This window comes from Thermobia domestica, chromosome 3 (genome assembly GCF_964235325.1).
Source record: "Thermobia domestica chromosome 3, izTheDome1.hap1.1, whole genome shotgun sequence".
In the NCBI taxonomy this organism is placed as follows: Eukaryota; Metazoa; Arthropoda; class Insecta; order Zygentoma; family Lepismatidae; genus Thermobia; species Thermobia domestica.
The window spans coordinates 39,965,574-39,974,457 of record NC_137456.1 but is presented as its reverse complement, the minus strand read 5'-3'; the positions used below and the strand labels follow the sequence as shown (position 1 = coordinate 39,974,457).

General features: G+C 36.5%; 2 non-coding genes across 2 annotated transcripts; both read left to right on the top strand.

The window, feature by feature from the left end:
- The first annotated feature begins 754 nt into the window (after positions 1-754).
- TRNAA-AGC (transfer RNA alanine (anticodon AGC)) lies at positions 755-827 on the top strand. Its single transcript has one exon. It is a non-coding gene; the product is annotated as a tRNA-Ala (tRNA).
- A 6,204-nt stretch (positions 828-7,031) lies between these two features.
- Positions 7,032-7,103, top strand: TRNAG-UCC (transfer RNA glycine (anticodon UCC)). Its single transcript has one exon. It is a non-coding gene; the product is annotated as a tRNA-Gly (tRNA).
- The last annotated feature ends 1,781 nt before the right edge of the window (positions 7,104-8,884 follow it).

The following is an 8,884-nucleotide window of genomic DNA, read 5'->3' as shown; positions in this document are numbered from 1 at the left end:
TCTATGCTATTACTACGTTGATGTATATGAAGTTCAAAATAAACAAGAATAGCATTTACAAAAGCCATTCACTTTAAAAAATGACATAGTACGAATTTATTTTATCTTAATTATGATCTTACATTCCATACCGTATTTAAATCTAGGAGTACAGAATAAACTCTGGTTGTTTATCACACTGGTGGGGGGCTTGGAATTCGCGCCCTGATCGCTTACAATCCACGCGACGGCCCTGGTTACATTCATTGGCGTCTCTGGCATGTAAAATTTGGGGGGGACATCAAAGGAAATGACCTATCTGCTAGTATCTCAGCGGAATTTTAGATTATGTCACTCAAATTATTGGGGGGACGCGTCCCCCCCGCCAGAGACGCCCATGGTTACATCTCTTGCATTTATTTTCGGTTTCCTCTTGTTGATGTTAATATCTGTTAGGAAACATTCAATTAGTGTAACAACTAGTAAAAGATCCACCTATGAAATGAATGCACCCAAGTAGGCATGATCAAACTAAATAGAAAATTCCTTGATGTTTCACTGATGTACGGAGAAAATAACTAGGCCCTATAATCAGATTGGTTCTTACAGACTACTACCATAGATTAAGATTATTTCCTACTATTTCAAAACAGATAAACAAGTAAATTTTAGTGCAACATATATAGAAAAACTAGCAAATTTGCTTTACACACATTTTGTTACTACTGCGCAGCATTCCACGTGGATAGCGCTCCGAAGCATAACAACTATCGTCGGGGGCGTAGCTCAGATGGTAGAGCGCTCGCTTAGCATGCGAGAGGTACCGGGATCGATACCCGGCGCCTCCAGTGGGATTTTTTCTTAAATATATTTTCTGGAATTTATATTCTGTATTTACTTTTATAATTATACATTTTCTAATCACAATTAAATTTTGTATTTATTGTAGAGGAAGTTAAGAATAAGAAAGCCGAACATTAATTTAATATAGATCGGAACATATTTAGAAGCAACCATTTAGAAATATTGCGAACTGGGGAGTCAATGAAGTCTTTTGACGTAGGAGTGTAAATAGCGAGTTTTAACAAGATGGTTAGATATAATACACAGTATTTCCAGACAGAAATGAGATCACAACTTTGATTATGTGACTCAAACTTTTGGATGTGCATTGTTGTTGATTTCTTGACCAGTGAACCCTTGGTTGGACTTTAACGTGCCTTTGAGCAGCGAGGCTGTATGAGACGTAGAAAGAGCTCTAATCAGAAATCAAACTCAGTTTCTCATACCCAGAGCCGTAACTAGAGGGGGCGAGCGGGGCGGTAGCCCCGGGCACTGATAGCAAGGGGGCGCCGAAGGAGCAAGAAAAAAGAAGACAAAATGTTGGTAATTAGTAAACGACGCGTCGCCCTGAAAAAGTATTGCCGCCCTATCAATTGAATATTTTTTTGGTTTGCAAAGAAACAGATCTGGTTTAAAAAAATGCTCGCAACCCAAATATTTCAATAAGAGTCACAACAAGTTTTAACTTATTAATCAAAGAATTATGATTTTTTAATATTAGTTATCACAAGTTTTAACTTGTTAATGACTATGTGATGTACAATATACCGAATAATCACTTATAAACGGCGTGACAAAGATCTTGGCATTTGAAGGCAGCGCTCCAAGTTTCCTTTAAATGCTGCTAGCAAATGAGAGGCCAGCGGTATTGCCACGTTTATTTTGTACACATCCACGTCTATCCTTTGCCACCTGATCGCTCTGTAATTCGTCTGTTTAGCCATAACCACACCACTTAGCATTCGGCAACATCGCCTCAGAGCTTGCGTTTTATTCGTTTAGCTGAAATGCCAAGATGCTTGTCACAGGCTTTAGTGTATGCAGAAGTGTTTTGAATATCAGAAATGATCAAAGTCTCAAATACGTGTTCGGCATTTGGATGGTCATGGGTTTTCTTAGTTAATCATGATTTTCCACCCAATCGGATTAATCATGAGGGTAAGAATGAAGATATGAAAACGAGAGGAGTAAAGAGACACATGCAAACTGCTGTTTGTGCGGGGATATTAAAAATTAAGATAAACAAGGGAATTATAACATTTTCGAACTTCAAGCAGTTGTAGAATGGAGGCTTACAGAACTTAACGAATTTCGTCTTTTTCAGAGGCTGACCACTACCAGAATTTTTTTTATTCTATTGTCAAATGAAATGCTTCCAACTTGAAAGAATTTATTGGCACCGTTTCTCCACCATCTACGTGTATCGCCAGGGTTTTTTTGTGCATACGTATCTAGTTGTGTGATATTTTTTTATCTATCTACATACATACAAAACATATATACATATTATATACATGTGTGCAAGTGTGTATGTGTGTTAGTGTATTTTTAATATGTTAATTAATAATAAATAACCTTAAATTCAGAATTTTCATTCATTAAGAAATTAAGTAATTACTATAATTTCAAACATTGTAGTAGCCAAACTATGCTTTAGATTTTAAGTACAAACTTAAACATATTCTTCACCTCCATCGATCAATATTGAAAAATTCGCAAAGAAGGCTCATCATGAATTTCCGTAATATTTCACAAAATTTTTTTACCGTAAAATAATTTAAACTAAAATGTTATTTGTCTAGAGACATGTAGAGTAAAATTACAAGAGTTTACAATTATTACTGGAAATTAATGTTGTCACCCATTTCGCGCATTTTAAAAGGACATAGTTTATAATATATTGAAATTTAATTTCTTATCGATAGTATTTACAAACATCGATGATAGTGTAATATGAAATCGATAGTTGTAAATTTCTACAACTGTTCTCCAAGTGGATTTGTAAACAAGCAAAGTTTAACAAAAAGTCCTTAATACGCCTCCTGAAAACAACCCTTATTTGTAAAAGAATACATAATGATTGCTTTTGGCTGTTGCAATGGCCCGCCCAAGCAGCGTAATAAAAATTTAGGGTAGCATAACAACAAAAGTTACTTCTTTGATATGTAAAACAAAAAAAAAAAAAACAAAAAAAAAAAAGAAAGAAAAAAGAAAAAAGAAAGAAAGAAAAAAAGCTTGGTAAGGTGAGTGTAGTGGGAGCGCCGAATTCTACTTCGCCCCGGGAGCCGAAATCTTTAGCTACTGCTCTGGTCACGCCAAAATCACGTCTGCTAACAATTTAAGAAGGCTCGCACACAGAAATCTTTGTTGGGAAAGGTCCAAGCTTTCATTGCGGGGAGAGGTCCAATTTCTATAAGCCACTACATCAATGTAGTATTAAACAGGTATTATTCTACATCCGAAAAGACGACAAGTAATTGTAAAATACTTTCACTTATATTTTCAGAAAAAAAAAGAACTAGAAATGAAATAAAATGTTTACGTTTTACGTCCTACGGTTATGCCGGTTAGGCTAAAGGAGACGGTGATGATGAGAGATCAGTGAAATGGTGGAATGAAGAAAGTGGGAGGAAACGGGAGAACCCCGAGAAAACCCACGAGCACGGTGTTTGTCCACCACAAAGTCCACACGGCGCGAGCTGGGAGCGAACCAGGAATCCCAATCACCGGAGTTGAACGCTCTATCACTGAGCTACCGGCGCCCCCCAACCCCCCCAAAAAAAGAACTAGATTGTTTTTATAAGAGAAAGAGAACAAATGAAGCGTAAGATCAAATTTTTATGCTACATCAATCATTTCCCTGTTAACAAATATACTTTTATTAAGAAAGTTTACAAATGTGTGTTGAGTCAGGAAGATTATTTTTTTGGAGGGGGGTGTCTGACCCGACAGGTTCCCCTTCCCGTGGGTGCGCCCCTGAAAAGCGCTGAAATGTGCTGGACGTGCACGCTCACCATACAATACTGATAAGATTCGACATATCTAGAAAATGAACAAGATTAAAGAAAAAGAATCAATATTTGTTAATTATAAATAAAGCTAATTATTCATTGTCTATATTATTCAGTAATGCGTTCTCACGTGAAAATGAAGTGACAAAAAATAGGACAGTAAGATAATATCCATCGGAAAAATACAGTAACAATTTCCCTATTCAAAAACACTTCTTTCCTCCATTCTGCGTTTTAGCCTACATCATTTCCTGAAAAGAACAAGGCGCCATTGTTGAGTTCATCAGACGACCTTGACATTGATCTATCAATGAACATTAAATTGAACAATTCAAAAGATGCGTATTAGATTTCTGCCAAAGTTCACGGCTTTGTCGCAAAATACATAATGTTGAGAAACAATAAGTTTACAGGTAACGCATATACTACAATGCCCCCATGAACACTTTGGCTCCCTAATGCAGTGGTTCACAACCTTTTTTTGACTAACGACACACTTGACAACACCGAGCTCCTCCGTGGCTAAGCGGTTAGCGTACGCGCCTGTGGCGTGGGTGGCCCTGGTTCGATTCCCGGCGGGAGCTCATTTGGTTCGGATTCCACGTTAATCAGTAGGTCCACGTCTCATATAGCCTCGCTGCTGAACGGGACGTTAAACTCAAAATCAACTCAACTCAACACTTGACAACACCCACCACATAGTGCAGGGGCGGATCCAGGATATGATCAAGGGAGGGGCTAAACCATATTTTGCCGTTTTATCCAGTGTGAAGCAGGATTGAAGCCCATTTTATCCAGTGTATGTCTGAGCGCCAAGGGGGAAGCTATAGTCTCTATAGCCCCCCTTGGATCCGCCACTGACGTCGTGACACACGTGTTTGATTTTTCTAAATCTATATAGGCTATATAACAATGAAAGTAACTATGTTTGTTACCTAACAACTCTTGAACCACCCGACCGATCTCGATGACATTTTCTAAATAGATGAGATTTGAGCCTGGAATGGTTTTTGGCGGTGCAACTTAGGGAGGGGGAGATATTTAAAAATGATCGAAAACGAAGAATAGGGTCTATTAGTGTCGAATTCAAATTCAGTCCCACCACTTAGGGAGGGGGGAGATAAAAATGATCGAAAATGACCGATATTAGTGTCGAATCCACAGTTTTCGGGGTCGCTTACACGAACAGTGACACTTCCAATGCCGTCTAAATCCAAATTCAGACCTTTATGTCTAAAATGAAACGCATTCTCCCCGTACGAAGAACGGATATTTCTGCTAGTTAATAATAATATAAATTATAAAATAGTAAGTTCCTATAAGGTAGTGAGTATGCATAAGGATGCGCACGAGACGAGTCGAGACAGGATTTTCCTGACAAAATTCGAGTCGAGATACTGCTCTTCCAATAGTAAAATATACATTTTTCGAGTCGAGACATCACTTTTACAGCACATTTTCGAGACGAGACAGCCACAAATCTTGTCTCATGCGCGCAATCTCATCTTTGTTGCTACCATTGTAGGCGTTGGCTGGTACCCACAGAAAAGAAAGTATTATTCAGTTGACAAATTTTCTTTTTCCCATTAACTCGAGAACAAAAGAATTAATCTGGATCTTTTTGCCGTTACTTTTAGAATAGTTATAATTTGATAATTTGCCAAAATCGATACTCTGATAGATTAATTTATTTTTGAGTTATTAGGAATAGAAATTTTGTCAACTGAAGAATACTTTCTTTCGTGATTGTACAGCCTGCCTCAAAATTGATTTTAAATAATTACTAATTCTTCATGATTTGTAGATTATAAACTTTCGTAAAATGCCGGTTGAGAACCACTAATTAATGTATTAGACCATTGTTAGCCCACGATTGGTCTGCAACCATAAACTTGGCCCATTATCGAGTCGAAGACGAAATGTTCATGGAGCCACTATTGGTACTGACTAACATTAACAATGAAAAAGGAGTATATCATTTTTGAACACAATTTCTGCTTCCGATGTACAAATTGTACTAAACGTTTTCCCTATACATTTCCGAGAATATTTGATCTCTTATTTAGAACTACTATGTATTGAAGGTATGTTAGTGACAAGCCAGACGAAAGAGTAAACGCCTTACTGGTATTTCCGTCCACCAACCTTTAATAATAATAATAATAATAATAATAATAATAATAATAATAATAATAATAATAATAATAATAATAATAATAATAATAATAATAATAATAATAATAATAATGTTAAATAGCTTCTCAATATTGCCATTTGTAAACAGGCACCATCGACATTTTTACTTTTGATATTATAGTTTGCAATTGTCGTTAAGGCCCCACAAATGCTGAATTCGAATTCTGCGAGTTCCCTTGATTTTTAAGAGAAAGACTTCCACAGTGAGTTGGCAACACAGATTTAGTTCAAGGCTTGTGTATAGCCCGCTCCCCCCAGTTCTTTGACACCGGAACTGGAAGAGTCACTACTACTACTACTACTGCTATTACTGCTGCTGCTACTACTACTACTACTACTACTACTACTACTACTACTACTACTACCACCACTGCTGCTGCTGCTACTACTACTACACTACTACTACTACTACTACTACTACTACTACTACTACTATTACTATTGCTACTACTATTACTACTACTACTACTACTACTACTACTACTTATATCGAGAACAGAACCCAACCAACCCCTGCGGGGCTTCTAACCCGTTCCTACTACTAGTACTACTAGTATTGCTACTAACTACCACCACTACTACTTCTACTACTACTACTAATACTACTACTACCACTACTACTGCTACTACTACTACTACTACTACTTATACTAAAGCCTCCTTACCACAAGATTTACATCTTAAATCTTTATAACATGTGATTTCGATTCATTATGAACTAATATGAACCGTTAGAATCACTATGATTCGTTAAAAATCACTGGGGGGAGCGGACTATACTCAATCCTAGTTTCAATAATCACAGATTTCACGATTAAAACGTTAAGCATGTCTTCTTACATAGCACCAAGAGATTATACATTTTTAACTTAGGAGCCTGTTGAAGTGATGTACAAAACTTATATCAACATAAAAACGTAATTACCAAGCACACTAATATTGCAGCACGAGTTACCGCGTTGCTTGCCTGAACCATGCTTGTAGCTGCTTCACTTTCATCGAGCGATGGTGGTGTAGTGGTGAGCATAGTTGCCTTCCAAGCAGTTGACCCGGGTTCGATTCCCGGCCATCGCACGTATTTTTTTCCCCCTGTGAATGCTTCATAAAAATTTAATCAATATTAAATTATACATTCAGTTTTAACATTTTTATTAGAAATTATATAATAAAATATGCAATGTTTGAAGTACACAAGAATAGTGCCTTTTACTAGTTCGAAAGTAAAAATAAATACTAACAGCATTCCTCCCCCTTTCTCTATTTTAAAAAGGGATTGTCTATAAATGGTTAAAAAAAAAAAAAAAAAAAACTAGATGATGAAGAGCACGACAAAACAATACTTTATCTGTTAGTCAACGTTTCCCGTTTCAAGTCTAACCAATGAGAAACAATTCCCTCAGATCACGGACTCCTCTTACGGTATAATAGGAGAACCGGTTCAGTGAATGAATACCTTATAATTTATATGTTCTACTTAGATATTTGGGAAACAAACCCTTAGGAAACGAGTTAAAATATTCTACATATAAGTATTACACCAGAAAATTTGTCAACAGAAAGTTCCATAAGGAAGGCAAGCAGAAATTAAGTTTCTCCAAGGTGACCAGTTATTGAATTCAATAATAATTGTAAAACTCCGAAATTTAAGAAAATTTAATTATATTGTATATGTTGCAGCGGAAACTCAAAATACATAATCAAATCAATTTTAGGGCAATTTAGTTAGCTTAAGAAATGTAGAAAAGCAGTGGCGTAACGAAAGTCTTGGGGGCCCTGCCGCAGACAGTGTGAAGTGGGGCCTCATCTCTACGTAACACTTAACGATTTGGGGGCCTCCTGATGGCTTGAGGACCCCCGCAGTGTGGTGTCTGCGGGGCCCTTATCTACGCCCCCGTAGAAGAGTGACACTAACATTCATTAAAACTTGTCTTAAGTTAATGAAAGATACACATATTTAAATTCAGATAATAATAATAATAATAATAATAATAATAATAATAATAATAATAATAATAATAATAATAATAATAATAATAATAATAATAATAATGATGATAAAAGAACTCCTCCGTGGCTAAGCGGTTAGCGTACGCGCCTTTGGCGTGGGAGACCCGGGTTCGATTCCAGGCGGGAGCTCATGTGGTTCGGATTCCACGTTAATCAGTAGGTCCACGTCTCATATAGCGTCGCTGATGAAAGGGACGCTAAACTAAAATCAACTCAACTCAATAATGATAATAATAATAATAATAATAAGTCTATTCTGTCACCTTTGGGAAGTCCCTTACGACAAAAGGAAATATTTCATGTATTGCCCTACTTAATTTCTTTTCGTTATAGCAATTCTCTGTTTCAATATACAGCATTACTTTGTAATTAGCCAAAAGTATTACCATGCAAAGTGTTTCAACACGACCCACCATTGGGACTAGTTGAGGCAGTACGTGGGATCAGGCTGGGACAGGCTGATATATATATATATATATATATATATATATATATATATATATATATATATATATATATATATATATATATACTGGAGGTCAAAAGTTTCCGGACAGATCAAAAAACAGGAAAATATTAAGTTAGGCTTGTAATACAGTGCAATTTTGGACAGTATACTTGGTAGTTTAGGAACACAGTGATAGTTTTAACATCAGAATAACATAATAACGTTATCCAACAACGAAAATTGGCAGATTCTTTAAATGTTCTTCTCCTCAAAGAAACCGCCCTTTACTGCTATCACTCGTTTCACCAATCGGAGCATGCGGCTTACAAGTTTTTGAAGATTTTCATCTGAATTATTATTCTAGGTGTTCTGCACAATATCAAACACATCATCAGCAGAT